This window comes from Sapajus apella, unplaced genomic scaffold (assembly GCF_009761245.1).
Source record: "Sapajus apella isolate SASKATOON/1434 unplaced genomic scaffold, GSC_monkey_1.0 scaffold20, whole genome shotgun sequence".
Lineage (NCBI taxonomy): Eukaryota > Metazoa > Chordata > Mammalia > Primates > Cebidae > Sapajus > Sapajus apella.
The window spans coordinates 2,450,589-2,471,159 of record NW_022436960.1 but is presented as its reverse complement, the minus strand read 5'-3'; the positions used below and the strand labels follow the sequence as shown (position 1 = coordinate 2,471,159).

General features: G+C 36.4%; 1 long non-coding RNA gene, 11 other non-coding genes and 4 pseudogenes across 17 annotated transcripts in view; all 16 read left to right on the top strand.

Moving 5' to 3' along the window:
* The first annotated feature begins 440 nt into the window (after positions 1-440).
* Positions 441-526, top strand: LOC116558092 (annotated as a pseudogene).
* Positions 527-1,350: 824 nt separating this feature from the next.
* Positions 1,351-1,428, top strand: LOC116558097 (annotated as a pseudogene).
* Positions 1,429-2,750: 1,322 nt separating this feature from the next.
* The window catches only part of LOC116557758, a 32,793-nt gene continuing 14,972 nt past the window's right edge, over positions 2,751-20,571 (top strand). For 4 of the 6 annotated variants that reach the window (XR_004271687.1, XR_004271682.1, XR_004271684.1 and 1 more), the window contains exons 1-7: positions 2,751-5,364; positions 6,504-6,585; positions 9,172-9,257; positions 10,134-10,221; positions 11,055-11,141; positions 13,013-13,099; positions 15,682-16,817. This is a non-coding gene — a long non-coding RNA (uncharacterized LOC116557758). Of the gene's footprint in view, positions 5,365-6,503; positions 6,586-7,823; positions 7,897-9,171; positions 9,258-10,133; positions 10,222-11,054; positions 11,142-13,012; positions 13,100-15,681; positions 16,818-20,571 lie in introns of all 6 variants that reach the window. The other 2 variants (XR_004271686.1, XR_004271683.1) reach the window with 2 other exon arrangements.
* On the top strand, positions 2,762-2,850 carry LOC116558089 (annotated as a pseudogene).
* On the top strand, positions 4,700-4,770 carry LOC116558077. The gene has a single exon (XR_004271817.1). It is a non-coding gene; the product is annotated as a small nucleolar RNA SNORD113/SNORD114 family (small nucleolar RNA).
* Positions 5,982-6,053, top strand: LOC116558066. Its single transcript, XR_004271808.1, has one exon. It is a non-coding gene; the product is annotated as a small nucleolar RNA SNORD113/SNORD114 family (small nucleolar RNA).
* Positions 6,909-6,980, top strand: LOC116558141. Its single transcript, XR_004271869.1, has one exon. It is a non-coding gene; the product is annotated as a small nucleolar RNA SNORD113/SNORD114 family (small nucleolar RNA).
* LOC116558083 lies at positions 7,853-7,923 on the top strand. Its single transcript, XR_004271824.1, has one exon. It is a non-coding gene; the product is annotated as a small nucleolar RNA SNORD113/SNORD114 family (small nucleolar RNA).
* Positions 8,325-8,396, top strand: LOC116558154. The gene has a single exon (XR_004271881.1). It is a non-coding gene; the product is annotated as a small nucleolar RNA SNORD113/SNORD114 family (small nucleolar RNA).
* On the top strand, positions 9,572-9,643 carry LOC116558144. The gene has a single exon (XR_004271872.1). It is a non-coding gene; the product is annotated as a small nucleolar RNA SNORD113/SNORD114 family (small nucleolar RNA).
* Positions 10,559-10,630, top strand: LOC116558151. Its single transcript, XR_004271878.1, has one exon. It is a non-coding gene; the product is annotated as a small nucleolar RNA SNORD113/SNORD114 family (small nucleolar RNA).
* Positions 11,634-11,703, top strand: LOC116558070. Its single transcript, XR_004271812.1, has one exon. It is a non-coding gene; the product is annotated as a small nucleolar RNA SNORD113/SNORD114 family (small nucleolar RNA).
* LOC116558091 lies at positions 12,463-12,526 on the top strand (annotated as a pseudogene).
* Positions 13,423-13,494, top strand: LOC116558078. Its single transcript, XR_004271819.1, has one exon. It is a non-coding gene; the product is annotated as a small nucleolar RNA SNORD113/SNORD114 family (small nucleolar RNA).
* LOC116558079 lies at positions 14,826-14,897 on the top strand. Its single transcript, XR_004271820.1, has one exon. It is a non-coding gene; the product is annotated as a small nucleolar RNA SNORD113/SNORD114 family (small nucleolar RNA).
* Positions 16,134-16,208, top strand: LOC116558155. Its single transcript, XR_004271882.1, has one exon. It is a non-coding gene; the product is annotated as a small nucleolar RNA SNORD113/SNORD114 family (small nucleolar RNA).

Here is a 20,571-nt window from a genome sequence, read left to right as displayed (position 1 = left end):
TTGTCTCTGATTTATATTTCTCAGAATGGACCCACTCAAGCTGACTTAAGAATTCCTCCTTGGTCACAAGATTTTTCGTTGCATGTCTGCATTAGGAGCCTAGAGAACAATGTGAGTAATAGCTAAAGTTCTTGCCTTGCTTTGCATGGTTTCTTTATGGGCAGTCACTGTATTATTAAAAAGCGTGAAATATAATCAAAGAGGGTGAGCTGTAGCTCAGTGATAAGCACAGGATTACTCAGAGGTGTTATATTGTTCAGTGCATACATGAAATACTGTAATTGTTATTACCATAAGAGATATTGAAGTGAGAAGGATTCTAAGTACATGTTTGGGATAGAAATCTTTGTATTTTTGTGAATCACAGAGTTTTAAAATTATAATTACTAAATTGATGAATAAATAACTTGGAAATGAGTTGGGGAAAAGTGGGCCCTTCCTGGATTAATGATGAAAATTGCCTGCGTATGAGTCTTGGATAATGAATTATTTGTGTGTGGAACTCTTTCTTTTCATGCACGTTCATTCTGTTATTGTAATTGGATTGATAAAAAGAATCAATGAACAAATATAAAAGTAAATTGAGATAAAATAGATGAAACACTGTCCAAATATAAAAATATGTGGCAAGGCAGGAAATACTAACACTGTATGTTGAAAACATGAAATTCAATGAGAAATTAATGGTATGTGACTTTTACCTCTTTGGTTCATGATGACACAGGCAGTTTAAATTACAGACAACGTTCATGCTCGGAGTCTGTGGCAAATTTGAAGTTGTTCATTTGTAGAGAAAATGTAATATCCTCCCGATTAATGATTGCCCTAATTACTGGTTAAATGTTAGACACGGAGCAGGGAACAATGGCCATAAGGTCTCAAATTTTTTGTCAGTAGGCCTACTTTGTGCACCTCAGAGTGGTCTCACCTGAGCTGTCTCAAGCACCCCTTCATGCCCTTGGGCCGTGTGGTTGCAACTGTGTGTTAGGAGCTTGGAGGCCATTATGAGTAATAGTCAACGTTCTTGGCTTGAGTGCTTTTTTAAAGGACAATTACTATAGTATTAAAAATCATGCAATATATTAAAGAAGGCCAACTGCAGCCCAGTGACAAACATGAAATTGGTATGAAGTAGTCTACTGATGAATTCATTCAGTTAATTCATTTAAGAAAACTGAGGATATTTAGTAAAGGAGTGACATTGATCTGAGAGTGATTCTATACACTTATTAGGGATATCAAGGCTTTTTTCAGGTTTTGTCCTTGTAGCACTTTAAACGAATCATTAGTAAATTACTGAATTAATCAATAAACAATGTAGAAATGAATGAAGAAAAGATGAGCCATTCCTGGACTAATGATGATGACTGGTGGTGTAAGAGTCAAAAGGTGATGAATAATAAGTGTCCTTGTTAGGGGCAAGTTCAGAGTTGTTTGTTTTAAGAGACTATGAAATAAATATATTCCAGATAATGATGATTTAAGTGACTAAATGAGAGATGAAAAACAAGGGTCATTGGAGAAATGCTTGAATTTTAAAATCATCTGTTCTGTTGCTGCTCCTCAGATTGGACCCACTCCAGCTGGCGGAAGCATCCTTCCCTGGCCTGTGCTCTGTGGCTGCCCCTGTGTGAGGGGAATGCAGACCACTGTGAGTGTGCAGACCACTTCCTCTCTTTACAAGCTCCGCTAAGTCGGTGTCAGTGATATACAAGAATCTTTGTGGTCATGCATTCTTAAAAGTTGTAAGGAATCACTGATAGAGTAGATAAATACATAATGAATATACATCAAGGTGGTAAAGCATGCTCATTGTTAAAATATACAGGAGGGAAAAATACTATTAATTTAAATTGGAATGAATACATTGGAACGAGTGTGTTTTGTCTTAGACTAATGGTGATCACAGAAAGTGACAAGTAACCGTTTTTTATCTGATTAACTTGTGTATTTCATGTTTGATTTATTAAGAGAAAAAGAAATAAATATTCATATAAATTTATAAATGCCTGAATGACTCTATAAAAGGATGGAGGAATCATGGGTCAATGAAGAGAATATGTAATCATCTCCTGTGCTCTGATTGGCTTATTCTTCCATGGTCACAAACTCCTGTGCCCTGATTGGCTTATTCTTCCATGGTGTTAGGAGCAGAGAGATCAGCATCAGCAATGGTAAAAATTACTGTACCTTGGTTTGAGTGAGTCAAAGGAGGTCAGTCATGCTGATGTTTTATTTCAGATTGATATGAAGTATTACGTTGATTAATGCCTATGTAAAAAACTTAATTCATTTAGAGAAAGGGATTTAGGATGTTTGTGATAGTATAGATGAATGCGAGTGATATTGAAGAGCTTTTTTTTGTGCTTTATGTGTATGTCTTATTAATGAATTACTCAGTAAACAAGTGTAGATAAGAATGAAGAAAAAGAGGCCGGGCGCGGTGGCTCAAGCCTGTAATCCCAGCACTTTGGGAGGCCGAGGCAGGTGGATCACGAGGTCAAGAGATCGAGACCATCCTGGTCAACATGGTGAAACCCCGTCTCTACTAAAAATACAAAAAATGAGCTGGGCATGGTGGTGCATGCCTGTAATCCCAGCTACTCAGGAGGCTGAGGCAGGAGAATTGCCTGAACCCAGGAGGCGGAGGTTGCGGTGAGCCGAGATCGTGCCATTGCACTCCAGCCTGGGTAACAAGAGCGAAACTCTGTCCCCGCCCCCCCCCCCAAAAAAAAAGAATGAAGAAAAAGAAGGCCAATCCTGGACCATCAGTGACAACTGGTGGCTTGTGTGGTTGTATATGCTGGTTGTATATGAGGAATAGTACGTATCAGAAACTTTGAGGTCCAACACAAATAGAGTCTAGTCTATTCCCATGTTTAAAGTGATATGATAGACAGATACCTGAAATATACAAGGAGTTTGTGGTTAGTCTTGTATGTATGAGTTTTAAAGATATGGTAAAAGTAGCACTGGCAGAATAAGCAAATAAATGTGCAAGTAAAATAAATAAAACGAAGAGGACAAAGCATTGTTCATTGCTAAAATATGCAGTAAGGAAAATACTGTTAGTGTACATTGGAATGGATAATAAGTGGATAATATTTCTGACTCAAAATGATAGAGACAATAGTAATAATTACTCATAAGAGCCAGTGACTGCCCCAAGTCAATTACAAGTTTGAAGTTTATAAGAAGAAAAATAAATCAATATTACATAAATTAATAAATACCTAAATGACTAGCTGAATGAAAGAAATTACAGATGAATGGACAGAATATCTCAAACTTTTTATCATGATCTCCACCTAGAACCCTTCAGTGAAGATGCTGTTTGCTGATTTGAGCACTCTGCAATTGATCAAGTTTCTCATGTTAACTCCGTTCCAAAAGAGACCCGTGTGAATATAGTCAATGTTCTTGTCTCGGTTTCAGTTGTTTGACAGTATTCGTGGTATTATTGAAAAATTATTAATCAAATAGCTGTTTATGGCTCGATAATAATGTGAAATATGATGTTGATTAATCATTAATGTTGACATCATTAAATGAAAAAGATGTATATAGGAAATGGTTGTATTGATAGCTGTGAGCACTATTCTAGCATTTGTTTTTCACATTTTTCTGACTCACTCATTGTCAGTGAATCCGTGATTCAGCATCTGCAAATGTAAGATTGAAGAAAAAGTTGGCCAATGAGTATGCATAGAACAATGATTACAGATAGTGGCGCAGGAGTCATGAACCAGGAGTAGTGTATGTGTGGGACTCTGAGCATCAGCACAAAACATAGTTAGTCTATTCCTTCTGTTCGGAATAATCCTACAGGCAGATGTTTGGGGTACATAAAGACCATGTTCTTATTTTAGATTCTTAGATTTAGATTTCTTAGTATTAAGGAATTAATGATAGAACCATTAAACAAATATAAGTCAATAAATAAAATTGAAGAGAGTGCAGCATTGTCCAGCTATAAAAATATATAGGGAGGCTATCAATATTATTAATACAAGTAGAGAAAGCTAACATCCATTAAGAAAATATCAGATCAAAGATGTTCCCTCTTTCTTTGGCGTAAGATCATATGGACACTAATAGGATCAATTTTGTTGTTCTGAACCAATTCTTCTAAGTCTGCAGTTGCCCCTTTTGTTAAGAGAAAAAACATGTACTTCATGGAAAATTATGAATTACCTGAATGATTGAGTAAATGAAATGCAGAAAGCAGGAATTATAGAGGATGAGGTGTCTGCTTTTAAAAATATCGACTCTGTTTTGTCTTCATTAGAATGGGTGCACTTGAGCCGATTGGAATATTCCTCCTTTATCGTTTGTTCTACGGTTGCGTCTATTTGGTAGTAGCATAGAGTAATCATTAAAATTCTTCTCTTGGTTTGAGTGGTTATTTCAAAATATCCAATGAATTACTAAAAAAGATATAATATAATCAAAGATGGCCAGTGATGTTCTAGCAATAAATATGGGAGTCGTGTGAAGCATTATATTGATAATGCATCTATGAAAACTGAGGATAATGAATGAAACAGCTATATCCATATTAGAATGACTCATTGTAGGGATTAGGAATCTCTAGGCTCTTGTTGGGATTTCATGAACCATGATTTTAAAATTTATGATTAGTGGATTACTAAATTAATAAGCAATTAGAAGTGAATGGAGAGAAAGAGCACCTGTCCTGTGGACGATGATGACTACTGGTGGCATATGAGTCATCTTCAGTGAATATGTGTCTGGAACTCTGAGGTGCATCACAAAAGAAATCTACCCCATTTCCTGTTTGATACAATTCTTTAGGCGGATATCACGAACATAGAGTGGGTTTGTTTTTGGTCTTTGTACTCATACATTTTTATTCTATTTTTATTATTGGGTTAATGTGAGAATCAATAAACAAATATAAACAGAAATAAAGATATATTAGGTGAAGTGTTGCCCAATTATAAAAATAGGTGGTGAGGCAAGAAATACTATTAATATGTATTGGAAATAGTGAAGTTCAAAGAGAATTAAATGGTACGTGTCTGTCACTTCTTTGGCTAATAATGATATAGACAGGATATATGAACACTGTAGACAGTGTTCGTGTTCTGGGTCAGTGGCAAATTCAGAATTGCTCATCTTCTTAAGAGAAAGTGAAATAAATATGCTGTACTCTAAATGGTGGTAGCCTAAATGACTAAAGAAATGTAAAAAGCAAGGATCAATGGTGACAATGTCTCAAATTTGTTGTCATCTTCTCTGCTCTGTACCCCTCAGAATGGATGTCCTTGTTCTGTCTTGAGAATTCCTCTATGGTCACATGCTCTGTTTGCACCATGCTTAGGAAGGAGCATGTGGACCAATGTGAGTAATGGTCAAAATCCTCATTGTGGTTTGGGTGGTTTGTTTAAGAATAATCAATATGGCCGGGCGCGGTGGCTCAAGCCTGTAATCCCAACACTTTGGGAGGCCGAGGCGGGTGGATCACGAGGTCAAGAGATCGAGACCATCCTGGTCAACATGGTGAAACCCCGTCTCTACTAAAAATACAAAAAATTAGCTGGGCATGGTGGTGCGTGCCTGTAATCCCAGCTACGCAGGAGGCTGAGGCAGGAGAATTGCCTGAACCCAGGAGGCGGAGGTTGCGGTGAGCCGAGATCGCGCCATTGCACTCCAGCCTGGGTAACAAGAGTGAAACTCCGTCTCAAAAAAAAAAAAAAAAAAAAAAAAATCAATATATTATTAAAAAGTGTGAAATATGGTCACAGATGGCCAGAGTTATCCCAATGGTAGACATGGGAGTGACATGAAGTATTATATTGATAATGCATGTATGAAAAACTGAGGATAAAGTACAGATCAGAAATACCAAGTCTGCTCTTGGAGTTTTTTGAATCGTAGGCTTTGAAATTATAATTAGTGAATTAATGAAGCAACCACTGGACAAGGTAAAAGTGAATGGAGAAAAGGAAGGCCAATTCTGGATCAGTGATGACCACCGGTGGCGTATGAGTCATCCGTGATAAGTACCTGTCTGGAACTCTGAGATCCATCACAAAAGAGACCTAGTCCATTCCCTCTGTCATACGTGATTCTGTAGACCGATGTCAGGAAGATAGAATGAAGTCATTTTGGTTTTATTTTCATTCTAATTCAAGAATCAATAAACATAAAAAATGGGTGAGCATTTTATAGCTATAAAAATATGTGGTGAGGCAATAAATACTATGAATGCATATTGAAATTGGTGAGGTCCAAAGAGATATTGTACATACCTGTTACTCTTTGGCTTATAATAATATAGACAGAATAAGTATTAGATAATGTTCAAATTCTTATTCACTTGCTAGATCAAATTGTTCTTTTTCTTAGGAGAAAATGAAATAAATATTAGTTCACCTAATGAATGCTTAAAGGATAGACTAAAGGAAAGGTGCAAAGCAAGGATCATTATTAGTGAGAATGTCTCGGTTTTGTTACCGTCTCTGCTCTGTATTCCTCAGAATGAATGGCTTGTGCTGATTGAAGCGTTCTTCCCTGGTGACATGCTGTGGCTGCCTCTTGATTGGGAGCATGCAGACCAATGTGAGTAATCAAGTTCTGGTCTTAGTTTGGAGGACTTGATGTATTATTAGAAGGTCTGTTCAATCAAAAATGGCCAGCTGCGGCCCAGTGAGAGAAATGGGAGTAGCATGCAGCATTACATTGACAACATGTATTTGAAAAACTGAGGATAGTTAATGAAGCATTGGCCAATGTGAGAATGATTCTATATGCAGATAAAGAACGTTAATGTTAATGCTGTTATGAGGTATTTGTGAGCCAAAAGTTTTAAAATTATTATTTGCGATTTAATGAATTAATCAATAGACGAGGTAAAAGTCTACAGAGAAAAACAGGACACATTCTGGATCGATGATGACTACCGGTGGCGTATGAGTCATACATGATGAATACGTGTCTGGAACTCTGAGGTCCGTCACAGGTAAAATCTGCCTTATTCTCTGTTTCAAATGATGTTATAGGCAGATTAAAAAAATACAGAATGTGCTTTTTCTCTGTGTGATTATGTGCTTTTCTTCTATTTTTATAACTGGATCAATGTGAGAATCAGGAAACAAATATATAATAAATAAAAAATGATTGAAACACTGCCCAAGTATAAAAACTTGTAAGGCAAGAAGAGCTATTAACATATGTTAAAATCAGTGAAGCCTAAAAAGAAATAAATGGTGTATGATATAAATGGTATAAATTATAGACAATGTTCATATTCGGAGTTAGTGGTAATTTTGAAGTTATTTATTTTATTAAAAGAAAATAAATAAAGCAAATATGCTCCAAATAATGATTGCCAAAATGACTAATAACAGGTGAAAATCAAGGATCAATACTGAGAGTGTCTCAATTTTGTTATCTTCTCTGCTTTCTATTCTTTCAGAATGGATGTGCTTGTTATGATTTGAGAATTCCTCCATGGTCACATGCTCTGTTTTTATCATGGTTGGGAGCCTGCAGACCAATGGGAGTTGTAATCAACATTCTTATTTTGTTTGAATGGTTTAAGAGGACTAGGGATATTACCAAAGAGCCTATAATATAATCAAAATGGTCAACTGTATGTAAGTGGTAGATATTGGAGTGATATGAAGCATCATACTGATAACTCATATATGAAAAATTGAGGATAATGAAACAGATATATCAATATCAGAAGGATTCCATGTACAGATTGGGAATATCAAGGCTCTTCTTAGAGCTCTTTGAATCAGAAGCTTTAATGTTATTATCAGTGAATTAATAAATCAATCACAAAAATATAGGAATGAATGGAGGAAAGGAAGACCAGTCCTGGATTGCTGATGACTACTGGTGGCGTATAGGTCATAGACAGTGGTATGTGTTTGGAGCTCTGAGGTCCGTCAAAGTGGAAATGCATGCATTCCTTCTGTTCAAAATGATGTTGTAGACAGATTTCAGAATACAGAATGTACTTATTTTTCTTGGTGGTTATGTATTTTTATTCTATTTTTATAATTGGATCAATGAGAGTATGAATACAATAAATGAGAAAAATGGCTCATAGTTGAATTATAAAAATACCTGGAGAAGCAGGATATTCTATTAATATATTAGTATATTAATATATTGTATTATGTTGTATTATGTAAATATATTGTATATTAATATATACATATTAGTTATATGTATACAGGTCTCCATAGGGTTTTGTAAATCATAGAGCTTAAAAATTATTAATAGTGAATTAATGAATTAATCAGTAAATGAGGCAGAATTAAATGAAAAAAACAGATGATCAATTCTGGATCAATGATGACTACTGGTGGCATATGAGTCATATACGATGAATACATGTATGCAACTCTGAGATTTGTCACAGAAGAAATCTAGCCTGTCCTGTAGACAGAGTTCAGAAATATAGAACATAATTTTTTGGCTTTTGTGTTTATGTATTTTCATTCTGTTTTTATAACTGGTCAATGCAAGGTTCAATAAACACATATAGATATAGCTGAAAAAGTTGAAGCATTGGTCGAGTATAACAATATGTGATAAGGCAAGAAGCACTCTTTTTTTTTTTTTGAGATAGAGTCTTGTTCTGTTGCTCAGGCTGGAGTGTAGTGGCATGATGTTGGCTCACTGCAACCTCATCCTCCCAAGTTCAAGCGGTTCTCCTGCCTCAGCCACCTGAGTAGCTGGGATTACAGGCACACGCCACCACATCTGGCAAATTTTTGTATTTTTAGTAGAGATGGGGTTTCACCACGTTGGCCAGGCTGGTCTCGAACTCCTGACCTCAAGTGATCCACCCACCTTGGCCTCCCAAAGTGCTGGGATTACAGGCATGAGCCACCGTACCCACCCAGAAGCACTCTCAATATCTTTTGACACAATGAAGTCCACAGAGATATAAATGGTATCTTCCAGTGACCTCTGTGGCTAATGATGGTATAGACGGTACAAAATATAGACAACATTCTGTTTCTGGGCCAATGGAAATTTCAGAATTGTTCATTTTTTTTTTAGATAAAATGAATATACTGCAAATAATGATTGCCAAAATGACTAAGTAATGATAGGTGATAAGAAAGGGTCAGTGGTGACAATATCCCGTTTTTGTTATCATCTCCTCTGCTCTGCGTTCCCTAGAACGGCTGCATTTTGTGGATTTAAGGATTCCTCCAAGGTCATGTGCTCTACTTGCACCATTTTTAGGATGGAGCCTGGAGATCTATGTAAGTAACAGTGGAAGTCCTCACCTTGCTTTGGGTGGTTTGTTCAAGAAAGTTCAATGTGTTATAAAAAGAAGTATATCACACTCAAAGATGAGCAACTGTATTCAAATAAACATGGGCATGATGTCAGGATTATATTGAAGACGCATACATGAGAAACTGAGGATAATTAATGAAATAAATATTCCTACACATTAGGAATACCATGCTCTTCTTGTGGTTTTGTAAATCATAGGGCTTAAAATTATGATTAGTGAATTAACAAATTAGCCAACAGACAAGGTAGAAATAAATCCACATATAGAGGTCAGCCCTGGATCGATGATGACTACTGGTGGCGTATGAGTCTTATACGATGAATACGTGTCTAGAACTCTGAGGTCCATCACAAACAAAATCTAACCTACTCTGTATGTTTGAAATTATTTTACAGACAGCTGTCAGGAATTTAGAATATATATGTTTTTAGTATTCATATTTACATGTTTTGATTCTATTTTTATAATTGATCCATGTGAGAATTAGTAAACAAATACAAATAAATAAAGATGAATAAATTCAAGCATTGTCCAGTTATAAAACTAGGACAAGATAAGAAGCATGATTAGTGTATATGAAACAGTGACATCCACAGAGAAATAAAGGCACGTTCCTGTGGCTTCTTTGACTAATGACGGTAATGACTGAATAAAGTATAGGTAACACCCAGCTTCTGGGTCAGTGGCAATTTCAAAATTATTCATTTTATTTTCAGAAAATAAATTAAATATATTCCAAATAATGATTGCATGAATGACTATTGATAGGCGAAAAGCAAATGTCAATATTAAAAATGTTTCAGTTTTGTTATTATCTTCTCTGGCCTGTATTCCTCAGAATGAGCAGCTTGTGCTATATTGAGGATTCCTCCATGATCACGCGCCCCGTTTATACACCATGCTTGGAAAGGAGTGTACAGACCAATGTGAGTAATAGTCAAAATTCCTGTGTTGGTTTCTGTGGTTTGCTAACGAGGCCTCAGTGCATCATGAAAAAGTGTGTAATACAGTCAACGATGACCATCTACGTCCCAGTGATATTTATAGGAGTGATACGAAATATTTATTGATAATGCATATATGAAAGACTGAGAAGAACTAAACAGGCGTGTCTATGTTAGAATGATCCTGTATAAAGATAGAGAATATCAAGTGTGGGTTCTTAGTGTTTTGTGAATCACAGAGTTTAAAATTATTATTAGTGAATTAATAAATGAATCTAAAGACAACATAGAAATGAATGGAGAAAAAGAGGGTCAATCCTGGATCGATGATGAGCACTGGTGGAGTATGAGTCACTTACGGTGAATACATGTCTGGAACTCTGAGGTCCATCACAGAAGTTACTTCCCTCTGTTTCCAGTAATTCTATAGACAGATGTCAAGAAGGTAGAATGAATTTTTTGTTCATGGGTTTTTATTTTATAATTGGTTCAATGAAAGAATAAAACATACCTGGATAAACAAAATAAATAAGTTAAGCATTGTCCAATTATAAAAATGTATGGTGAGGCAAGTACTATTAATATGTATTTAAATTGATAAAAGCCAAAAAAGGAACCTTACATACCTAACCTTTTTGGCCAGTAATGAAGAGATAGTGTAAATTATATACCATATTCACGTTCTGGCGTAGCGGCAAGCTCAAAGTTATTCATACTTCAAATAATGATTGCCTAAATGTTTAATGATTGGTGAAAAGGAAAGATCAACCATGAAAAATCACGTATTTGTTATTACTCTGCTCTGCACTGGTCAGAATGGACGTGCTTGTGATGATTTGAAGATGCCTCTGAGGTCACATGCTCTGTTTGCACCATGCTTAGGAAGGAGCATACAGATCAATGTAAGTAATGGTCAAAGCTGTTGTCTTGAGTGGTTTGTTGAAGAGGAATCAATGCATTATAACAAGGTATAATACTTTATAGGAATATATACTGTAGGAATATATTATATATTTCTATGATGTAATGTATTATAAAAAGGTATACCTTTTCATACTATAAAAGGACATAATACATTATAGGAATAGAATATATTATAGGAATATATTCCTTATATAATATATTCCAATATATTACAGGAATATAATGAAAGATGGTCAAATCTATCCATATCACATACCCATATAGATATCAAGTGCTATATTGAAAATGCATATATGAAAAATGGAGAACAATTAATGAAAATATCGATCATTATAACGATTCTTGGAGGGAGTAGGAGTATCAAAGCTCTTAAGTTTTAAAAAACCAAAGATTTTAAAGTTATTATCAGTGAATTAATGAGTTAATTATTAGACAAAGTGAAAACGCATAGACAAAAATAGGAAGAATCCTGGATTGATGGTGACTACTGGTGACATATAAGTCATATGATGAATATGTTTCTGGAACTCTGAGGTCCATCACTAAATCAGCTTCATCTGTTTCACGTGATTCTATAGGTATGATGTCAGGAATATAGACTCAGTTTGTTTTTGGTCTTTCTTTTTTAACATTTTTATCTTAGTTTATAATTGGACCAATGAGAGAATCAATAAGCAAATATTTGAATAAATAAAGATGAATAAGGTTAAGCATTGTATGGGTCAGCGGCAAGTTCAAAATTGCTCATTTTCTTAAGAGAAAATGAAATAAACTTCAAATAATGATGGCCTAGATGACTCACTAAATAAGGGTGAATCATGAGTGAGAATGTCCCATTGTATGCGCCGAACTCCCCTGTGGTTTGTGCTCTGCAGAATGGATGAATTGGGCACCTTGAAAAATTCTTCCATGGTCACGTGCTGTCCTTGCATCGTGGTTAGCCTCAGCCAGACTAATGTGAGGAATAGTCAACATTTTTGACTTCATTCTGGTGCCTTATTAAGAGGACTCAGTGTATTATAAAAAGTGTATGACATTATCAAAGATGTCCAATTACATCCCAGTGAAAGATATGGAAATGATATGAAGCATTGTATTGATGATGCATATATAAAAACCTGAGGCTTGTTCATTAAAGAGGTATATCAGTGTTGGAATGACTCAGTATACAAATTAGGAATATTAAAGTTATTCTTGGGACTGGTTGGGCCATACAGACTTAAAATTACTATTAGTGAATTAATGAATCAATCAATAGACAAGGTAGAGATGAATGGAGAAAGAGATGAGCAGTCCTGGTGGATGACTGCTGGTGGCGATGGGTCATACGCGATGAATACGTGTCTAGAACTCTGAGGTCCATCACAGAATAAACGTAGCTGATTTTCTGTGTTTGAGATAATCCTTTAGACAGGCATCAGGAATAGAAGATGAGTTTGGTTTTGGTTTTTATGTTTACATGTTTTGATTCTGTTTTTATAATTGGCTAATATAAAAACCAATAAACGTGAAAATAAGGATGAGTAGGGTTAATCGTTGTCCAGTTATAAAAAATATTTGGTGAGGCAAGAAACACTATTAATATGTATTGAGAATAGTGGAATCTGAAGAGAAGGAAATGTGCATGTCTGTCCCCTCTTTGGCTTGTGGTGATATAGACAGGATAATTATAGACAGTGTTCAAATTCTTGGTTAATTGTAAGTTTGAAATTGTTCATTCTTTAAAGAGAAAATGAAGTAAGTACCCTTCAGATAATGATAGCATAGACGACTAGTGGTAGGTGAGAAGCAAGGATTCACAGTTCATACGCCCCCTTTGCTATCATCTTCCTTGTTCTGTGCTCCTTAGAATGGAAAGACTTGCTCTGATTTGAGGACTTCTTCATGATCACGTGTTCTGTTTGCACCATGCTTAGGAAGGAGCATGGGTACCAATGTGAGTAACGGTCAGATTTCTTGTATTTCTTTGGGTGGTTTATGTAAGAGTACTATAAATACATATGTGATGTACTATATATACATATGTAATATAATCAAAGATGGTGAATTGTATCTAGTGAGAGATATGGGAGTCAGAAGTATTACATTGACAATTCACATATGAAAAACAGGACAATAATGAAACATATATTAATGTCAGAATGATTAGGAATATCTTTTTGGGGTTTTGTGAATCATTAGGTTTAAAGTTATTATTAGTAAACGAGTGAATTAATCAACAGACGATGTAGAAAATAATGGAGAAAAGAAGGCCAATCCTGGATCCATGGTGACCACTGGTGGCGCAGGAGTCATAAGCGATGAATATGTGTCTGGAACTCTGAGGTCGGTCTCAAAAGATACCTAGTCTATTCCTTGTTTCAAATGATCCTACAGACAGATGGCAAAAAATAGAAAGTATATGTGTTTGATTTTCATGTTCATGAATTTTTATTTTATATTTATAATTGGATCAATGAAATAACCGATCAATAAATATACAAATAAAGATGAATAAGGACTACCTGTAATCTCAGCACTTTGGGAGGCCAAGGCCGTTGGATCACTTGAGGTCAGGAGTTCAAGACCAGCCTGGCCAACATGGTGAAACCTCATCTCTACTAAAAATGCAAAGATTAGCCAGGCGTGGTGGCATGCGCCTGTAATCCCAGCTACTTGGGTGGCTGAGGCATGTGAATTGCTTGAACCTGGAATTCAAAAATCTGCTTGAACCCAGGAGGTTGCAGTGAACTGAGATCATGTCACTGCAGCTTGGGTGATAGAGCAAGACTCTGCCTCAAAAGAAAAAAAAAGATAAATAAGGTTAAACATTGTCCAATTATAAAAATATGTGGAAAGACAACACTGTTAATATATATATACTGAAATTGGTAACAACTAAAGAGAAACCTTGAATACCTGTTACCTCTTTGAATGAGAAAGACAGTATAAATTATTGACCATATTCAAGTTCTGGGTCAGGGACGGGTCCAAAGTTTCACCATGTTGCCCAGGCTGGTCTTTAACTCCTGACCTCAAGTGATCCACCTGCCTTGGCCTCCCAAAGTGCTGGGATTACAGGCGTGAGCCACCACACCTGGCCAGTGGTTCATAAAAAATGAAATATATCTCAAACTAATGAATGTATAAATGGGTATAAATGTTTACACGTTCATTAATTTGAGGTGTATTTGAAAAGCAAGGATCAATGGAGAGAAGGTCTCATTTTTGTTGTCATCTCTTCTGCTCTGTACTCAGAATGGAAGCACAGAAGCTGGTTTTCACAGGCTAAGAGCTGTATGGTCCATCTCTGTGCTGGAAGCTACGGACCAATGTGAGTAATACTCAAAGTTCTCGTTCCATCTTGGGTATTTTGTTTTAAGGTTAATAGTGTATTAACAAAAAATATGACATATAATCCCATAAGGCCATGAGTAGCCCAGGGATAAGTATGGAATGGATGTGGAGTGTTCTACTGATGGATGCTTGTATGAAAAGCACGTCCTGTGTTATTACAAAAGATAATGAGGGGTATGGAATTGTGAGGATGGATGTATATACAAATCAGAGACACCGAGGCTCCTTTTGGGGTTTTGTGAGTGACAGTGTTTAAAAGTTATTAATGGTGAATTAATAAAGTAATAAATAATATAACAATGAATGAAGAGCACCAGAGCTAATCCTGGATTAATCATGACTTCTGGTAATGGATGGGTCTTAGACAGTGAATACCTATCTGGAACTCTGAGGTCCATCAGAAGAGAAATACAGTTTTTCACCCTTTTTGGAAGTGATCCTATAGACGGGCGTCAGGAATACGCAAGGGTCGTGTTTTTGCTCTTTGTGAGCACAAGTTTTTGATCTATTATTATAATCGGATCAATGAAGGAACCACTGAACTAATATACAAATAAATTATGTTGGATGAGACTAAGCACTGTCCAATTATAAAAATAGTTTGTGAGGCAAGAAAAACTATGATACGGCCAGGTGCAGTGGCTCGTACTCATAATCCCAGCACTGTGGGAGGCCGAGGCAGGTGGATCACCTGAGGTGGGGAGTTTGAGACCAGCCTGGGCAACATGGTAAAACCCCATTTCTGCTAAAAATACAAAGTTAGCTGGCCATGGTGGCGCATGCCTGTGATCCCAGCTACTTGGGAGGCTGAGGCAGGAAAATTGCTTGAACCTGGGAGATGGAGGATGCAGGGAGCCGAGATCACACCACTGCACTCTACCTGGGCAGCAGAGTGAGAAGAAAGCCTATGGTATATATTGAAAACACCAATACCATTAGGGAATAAGTGGTATAACTTTTTATTTCTTTAGTTAGGGATGTTGTAGACAGTGATAAATAATAATGAATGTTTATGTTTGTGTCAGTGGCGTGACTGATATTGTCTGGCTATGTAGAGTAAGTAAAATAAATTGTGGTCCCAAATTACCTATATGACTGAAGAAGTGGAGGAATGAACACAAAGAATAATGCAGATAGTGTCTTCGTCTTTCCTGGTCGTCTCTGGTGCCCTGAGTTCCGCAGAATAAACGCACTCCAGCTGGTCCTATCGCTCCTTTTTCACGGTAAGCTCTGTGGTTGCATCTGTGCATGGCGTATGGAGACCAGTGTGAGTGATAGTCAATGTTCTTGGTTTCAGTGTTTTTTAAAAAAGATATTTGTGGCAGTATCAAGAAGTATTAAATATAATCATTGAAGGTAAACTTTGGCCCATTGGTAAAAATGGAATTAATATAAAGCACTATGTTGTTTAATGCATATATATAACATTGGATTTAATTAATGAAAACATTGAATTTAATTAATGAAAGAGGTGTATTGCTTTTAGTAATAATGACATAGACAGATATTAGAGCTATTTAAGGATTTTGCTCTCAAGTTTTTGTGGCTCTTAGGTAATTATTTTATTGTTAGTGAACTGGTAAATTAATCAATAAAAACACGTAGACATGAATTAAGAAAATGAGGTCCAAGCTTGAGCCAGTGATGACAGCTGGTGGCGTTTGAGTCATGGATGATGAATATTAAGTGTCTGGAACTCTGAGATTCAGTATAATAGAAATCTAATTTATTCCTCTGTTGAAAAAAATCCGTGAGATAGATATTAGAGATATCAAGAGTTATTTGCTTTCAATATTACGGTTCATGAATTGTGATTATATTAATATCAATGAATCAGTGAAAGAATCAAACAAAGATTTAAATGATTAAACGTGAAGAGAGAGAGGCATATTCTAATTGTTAACGTGTGGCAAGGAAAGAAATACTATTAATTAATTTGGAATGGGTAATAAATGGGTCAGTGGTTTTAACTCTCTGGCTAAGAATCATAACAATTGATAGGGCAATAGCACTGATTAGTAGTTATCAACGGATATGTGATTTTTAGGTCAATTCTCAGGTCAGCTGGGTCAGTTGTAAGTCCAATACTTATTTTATTAAGGGGAAAATAAGCAAATATTAACATCAATCAATAAATACCAACTGACAGAGCAAATGGAAGGTAGAATGGAAGAACTAATGATCCAAAGTCTCAAATTGTGTCTTCTGCTCTTCCTTGGAATCCTCAGAACAGTCACTTCCTGCACTGATCCTGCCATGGCCACTGCTCCTGCCATGGCCACTGCTCTGTGGTCGTTTTAAGGAACATACAGACAAATGTGAGTAATCATCAAAGTGCTTGTCTTTGTTTGGGCCATTTAAGAGTGGTCAATGTGGCCGGGCGTGGTGGCTCATGCCTGTAATCCCAGCACTTTGGGAGGCCAAGGTGGGTGGATCACGAGGTCAAGAGATCGAGACCATCCTGGCCAACATGGTGAAACGCCATCTCTACTAAAAAAAATACAAAAATTAGCTGGGCATGGTGGCACAAGCCTGTAGTCCCAGTTACTCAGGAGGCTGAGGCAGGAGAATTGCTTGAATCCAGGAGGCGGAGGTTGCAGTGAGCCGAGATTGTGTATTGCACTCCAGCCTGGCGCCTGGTGACAGAGCAAGACTCTGTCTCAAAAAAAAAAAAAAAAAAAAAAAGAAAAAAGAGTGGTCAATGCATTATTAATAAGTAGAAAATATAATCAAAGAAGACTAACCATGGCCCAAAAATGAACATGGGAGTGATATGAAGCATTATGTTGAGTAATGCATATTTGAAACAATGAAGTCAGTTCAAGAAACAGGTCTAATTTCTGTAGGAACTGATCTACAGAGAGACAGCAGGATTATTACAGCTCTCGTCCTATTTGTTCTGATTCATTTATATTTCTTTATTATGAAATTAATAAATAAATGAAACAGACAAAGTCTAAATGAAGAAAAAGATTGATAGTCTGTGGCCTGGTTGTGAGTATGAGTCAAGGATGGTGAATAATAGAAGTCAGGAAGTTTAAGCTCCAATATAAAAGAAACCTAGTCTACTGCTTAGTTGGAAATGATCTTGTAGACAGTAGTTAAAAATATTCAGTTATCGGCTGGGTGCGGTGGCTCAAACCTGTAATCTCAGCACTTTGGGGTATCGGGGCAGGTGGATCACAAGGTCAGGAGTTTGAGACCAGTCTAACCAACATGGTGAAACCCCGTCTCTACTAAAAATACAAAAATTAGCTGGGAGTGGTGGCGAGTGCCTGTAGTCCCAGCTACTTGGGACGCTGAGGCAGGAGAATTGCTTGAACCCGGGAGGTGGAGGTTGCAGTAGCCGAGATCGTGCCACTGCACTCCAGCCTGGGCAACAAAGTGAGACCTTGTCTCAAGAAAAAAAAAAAAATTCAGTCACCCTATTCTTGTGCTTTTGTGATTCATGGATAATGATTATGTTATTACAAGTGAATTAATGCATGCAGAACTCAAGTAAAAGAAATAAGTGAATAAAAACATGGCCACACCTGGACGAACTATAACATGTGTACTGAAGCAAGTCATGGTACTGATCTATTGCTCAGGAAGTGGGAATCGTGTTGGTTTTTTAATCTATCAGAGTGAGGAACATGTAGACAAATGTATGAGTTGTCCGTGTTTATGTTGAGTTGTCTTTGGTTTCCTGGTTGTTTGCTTTATCCCTGAAAAGGGATGCAGTTTATATAAATAAAAGACTAATTTTAAAGAGGGTCAGTGGCAAGAATTTGTTTTATAACCAGAGCTATTGTTCTCACTAAATTCCATTACAAAGTGACGTCATCTGCTCTTACTTTGGTAATGAGCAACTGTGCGTGTGCTATGATTATCCGTGCTGTAGTCTAGATCATGTACAATGATACTGATTTTACCTTAATAATGGACAAATGCATAAGTTAATAATAATCAGTTAGCTAAAAGGATAAAGCAAGGGCCAGTAGCAAACATGTCTGGAAATAAGGGTTGTGATGTAACTAGTTTCTGAGAGTGTCTTCTTCTCAAGGCAAATATTTTGGCTCTTACAAGTTTTTGTATAAGGAGGATGTACATAGATGCACATTATCAGACATGTTCTGGGTTTCTGTGAGTTTGCACATTGTTCTGTTTCTTTACAAAGAATGAATAATTGGCCAAACTGGCTTGTGAATGGATGAATTAAGTGGTATCAAGCACTATTCATTGGTGTGAAATTGCTTTGAAACAAGTGTTTAGATAAATCTAATTCTGCATATGGGAAGTCCAAAGATTTAGGTTGTTGAGTGCATTGGTGGAGGCATTGACGCTGACATGTTTTGTGGAGAGCTCTCATTCTTGATTCAGGTGGTGGATTCTAAGGCATCAATTTATTTTATTTGGTTTATTTTATTTTATTCCGGGGTACATGTGCAGGATGTGCATGCTTGTTACATAGGTAAATGTGTGCCATGGTGGTTTGCTGCACCTGTTGACACATCACCTAGGTATTAAGCCCGGCATGCATTAGCAATTTTTGCTGATGCTCTCCCCACCCTCCCTTGACAGGTGCCAGTGTGTGTTGTTCCCCTCCCTGTATCCATGTGTTCTCTTTGTTCAGGTCCCACTTATAAGTGAGAACATGTGGTGTTTGGTTTTCTGTTCCGGCATTAGTTTGCTGAGGATAATGTCTTCCAGCTTCATCCATGTCCCTGCAAAACACATGCTCTTGTCCCTTTGATGGCTGCATAGTATTCCATAGTGTGTATGTATCACATTTTCTCGATCCAGTCTGTCATTGATGGACATTTGGGTTGATCCCATGTCTTTGCTATTGTGAATAGTGCTGCAATGAACACATGCGTGCACGTATCTTTATAACAGAATGATTTACATTCCTTTGGGTATATACCCAGTAATGGGATTGCTAGGTCAAATGGTATTTCTGCTTCTAAATCTTTGAGGAATCACCACACTGTCTTCCACAGTGGTTGAACTAATTTATTTACATTTCCACTAACAGTGTAAAAGTGTTCTTATTTCTGTACAACCTTGTCAGCATCTGTTTTATCTTGACTTTTTAATAGTCACCGTTCTGACTGGTGTGAGATGGTATCTCACTGTGGTTTTGATTTACATTTCTCTGGTCATCAATGATGTTGAGCTTTTTTCTTGTTTGTTGGCTGCATGTATGTCTTCTTTTGAGAAGTGTCTGATCATGTCCTTTGCCCACTTTTTAATGGGGTTGTATTTTTTCTTGTAAATTTGTTTAAGTTCCTTGTAGACTCTGGATATTAGACTTTTGTCAGATAAATAGACTGCAAAATTTTTCTCCCATTCTGTAGATTATCCATTCACTCTGATGATAGTTTCTTTTGCTATACAGAAACTCTTTAATTAGATTTCATATGTCAATTTTTGCTTTTGTTGAAATTGGAAAGACATCCATTTTAAATGCAAAATTAATAACTTAATTAGTGTGACAAAGAAGAGGGACTATTTTGGCCAATTGTAAAAAGAACATGACCCAATTTTAAAAAATTAATCTAAACTTGCTCACCTTGCATTCGTTAGAGTATTCGGGCACAGTCAAAATTTAGGACGTTTCATTCTTTTTACCACTTGCTTTCTACCCTCCAGAAATGATTATCGTTGGTAAAGACGGTGGCTGGTAAGTCTCTGGGAAAGAAGGCTACCGACCTATACAAGTAATGCACGATGTTCTTGTCCTTGGGTTGGGTGGGGTGTTTAGTCATAGGTATCCATTGTATTATAAAAGAATGAATAAATGACTACATCTATACACAAAATTAAAGAAGATCAGGGATGAGAATATGTTACACACCAATAATTAGAATGAGTCCAATAAGAACATCTGTGCAATTGTATATTTTTAATATCTCCAAACACTGAGTTTTATGAATTAAATTAAGAAATCAGGAATGTTTCTTCTTTGCTTGAGAATCATATAGACAAAGAATGGTAATAGTCAATGTTTTTGCCATGGGAGAGTGGTGAGTTCAAGTTTGTCTGCTTTGTTAAGAGAAACAAATAAATAATTTCACAAATTATCAATAC